This window comes from Capsella rubella, unplaced genomic scaffold, assembly GCF_000375325.1.
Source record: "Capsella rubella cultivar Monte Gargano unplaced genomic scaffold, Caprub1_0 scaffold_1, whole genome shotgun sequence".
NCBI classification, from domain to species: domain Eukaryota; kingdom Viridiplantae; phylum Streptophyta; class Magnoliopsida; order Brassicales; family Brassicaceae; genus Capsella; species Capsella rubella.
In genome coordinates, this window is record NW_006238923.1 from 16,452,221 (window position 1) to 16,454,851 (window position 2,631).

General features: G+C 36.5%; 1 long non-coding RNA gene across 11 annotated transcripts in view; it reads left to right on the forward strand.

The window, feature by feature from the left end:
• The window catches only part of LOC111832621, a 10,989-nt gene that overhangs the window by 1,621 nt on the left and 6,737 nt on the right, over positions 1-2,631 (forward strand). The gene's annotated exons all lie outside the window — the stretch shown is intronic.

The window sequence follows — 2,631 nt, forward strand, 5'->3', positions numbered from 1 at the left end:
AGGTATAAGAACTTTATCTCCAACCTTGTCCCCTGTGATAATGATAGCTTCCAAAACAAACTCAGCTAATTGTGTAATCTGCAACCTTGTACCATTCATTAGCCCTCCTCTTGGATCTATATTCTTTAGACACATAACTGGGCAACCTACTTTCAACCTTATTTTATGATTGGGCAAGCCAGATGCCTTCATGTTGTTCAAGAAATCAGGAGTTAAAACTGGATTGTTCTCTGATTTCTTGTCAGCAGGGTCTATAGAATCTGAGCTTAGGTATGTTCTTTCCTCACCTTCAAACAATCAATGAGAACTATTAATTAACAGCAAAACGTTTTCTAACTATAATGTTTATATTCTAATAACTTATATGTAAAAATATTAAAAAATTCGTTTTACCTTCAAGCTGATCTAGCATATATTCATTAATAATGCCAACGTCCTCATTCGTTGGACATAAAATAGCTCTCTGTTGGAAGAAGATTGGATCCTTTTTATCTTTCAAGAGAGATGTATCTCCATAAATCTCTCTTGTTATTGCTTCAATAGGATTTGTAGCTTCCGTAATCAAAAATTCATCTGGAATATCAATCATGACTTCTCCATCGTTAGGTTGAGCTATCTTCCCATCCCCAACTGCCAAGATCCATTCTGAAAACTCCTTTAGCTCTGTTGCCTCTGTCACGCTCAAATTATTTGATAGAAGCCTCATATTTTTGGTTAGTTTCAAAACTTTACAATGCTCCCATATATAAGAAGCATTGAGTGCAGTCATACAGATTTCGGCTCTACCTGCATTTGGGATTATTGGTAACACTTGTCTGAAATCTCCTCCAAACACAACCACTTTACCCCCAAAAGGCTTTTTCCCACCTCCTTTAATTATATCTGACAGACTTCTATCTAAAGACTCAAAGCAATGTCTGCTCATCATTGGAGCCTCATCCCAAATTATTAAAGATGCTTCAGCCACCAATTGTGCTTGATCTGTTCCAGGGCTCATTGTACATACACTACCTTCGTGAGGGTTTAGTGGGATTCCAAACCTTGAGTGTGCAGTTCTTCCACCAGCTAACAACAAAGAAGCTATGCCACTGGAAGCAACGTTTAGGACAATCGATCCTCTAGATCTCAATGCTGCTGACAAAGTCTTGTATATAAATGTTTTTCCTGTACCTCCAAACCCATAAACAAAGAATACACCTCCCATGTCATTGTCAACTGCTTCCATTATTTCTTCATAGATTTGTTTTTGCTCATCAGTCATCTGTTTAACCCATCTATCATGTTTTTCCTTCTGCTCTTCACGATCATAGTTCTTTTCATCAAGAATCAAAACATTAGTGTCATCCCTACTATCTTCTGGTATTTGAGGCATTGTCCTAAAGGCTGCCAAAGATGTTCCGTTGCTTTTTAAGATGCAATCAATATTAAGTAACGCCAATTTCTTCTTGTCCTCATCATCTAGAGTGAGTTCTGCACAAGTATATAAACATACATATATATATATAAATAGGATCCGAGACTTTGTAAAATGATAATCTATAATTACTATTACGTACGTGCACGTACTTGTGTTTGGAATGTAATAGAATATTTTTTACCTGGTCTCTTGAAATATTCTCTCCTTTCGTTTTCTATATCTTCTGATAGTAGTTCCCAAGTTTTTTCCCAAACAACTTCTGGTTGTGACAAACTATAAGATTGAAGCATAACAACGAATAAGCGCCGCAAAAAATTCCCAGTACTCCAAAAACTGGTTCTGACTATATCATCTATATATTCCTGATCATTGTCAAGCAATCCCAGATGGAAGCATGCCTCTTTGAATGTTTTATAAACCACTCCATTCACGGTTTTTAGATCATCAAAACATTGTGGACCAATCTGTGTGTTCAGAAGCACTCTTAAATAATATCCATCTTCCATACTTATTGGAACATAGTTGATTCTCCCAATGGTAGAACTTGGCCGTCTCTTGCGCAAGTTAAACTGTTTCCTCTTACTATCCCATGTAAAATGTTCCGGTATCTGCGCATACGTCAGTCCTGAAGCTATGGAGCTGACCTTATTCAATTCAAACCATGCTAGAAACATTGAAAGCACTAACTCTCCCTTATCCAGAACTGTTTTCATTTCATCATCTCCCTTAAAAAAAATGAGGTGTTTTCCTGGTAAATGGAATGATAACCTTTGAACTGATGTAGATCTGTAACAGATAGGATTTTTTAAAATTCTCCAGCCGGCTTCACATGCAGAAACATACCTGCATATTAAGTTATCATTAATAAGTTAAACGACTTAGTTGAATCAGCTTCCAATGAATTTTATGAAATTTTAAATAACCAACCTGCAGTCGAAGAAGTCTTTTATCTCGTTTGAATTGTTGCTATCCGTAGTATTCTTTGGTGGCTGCGTTTTTTTTTGGGTTGTCCTGGTTGTACTCTTGTCTTTTTCATTATCTTTCATAGCTGGCTCAACCACAACAGCGACACGATCTAGTCCTTTAGTAATATACTTGAATAAGTATTTGATAGAACCTGATTGATTGCACCACTCGACGTTGATGTGAGCCTTATATCTTAGTAACAGTACTTTGTTATATGGTATAACATAGCGATTGTCACACTTAAAACC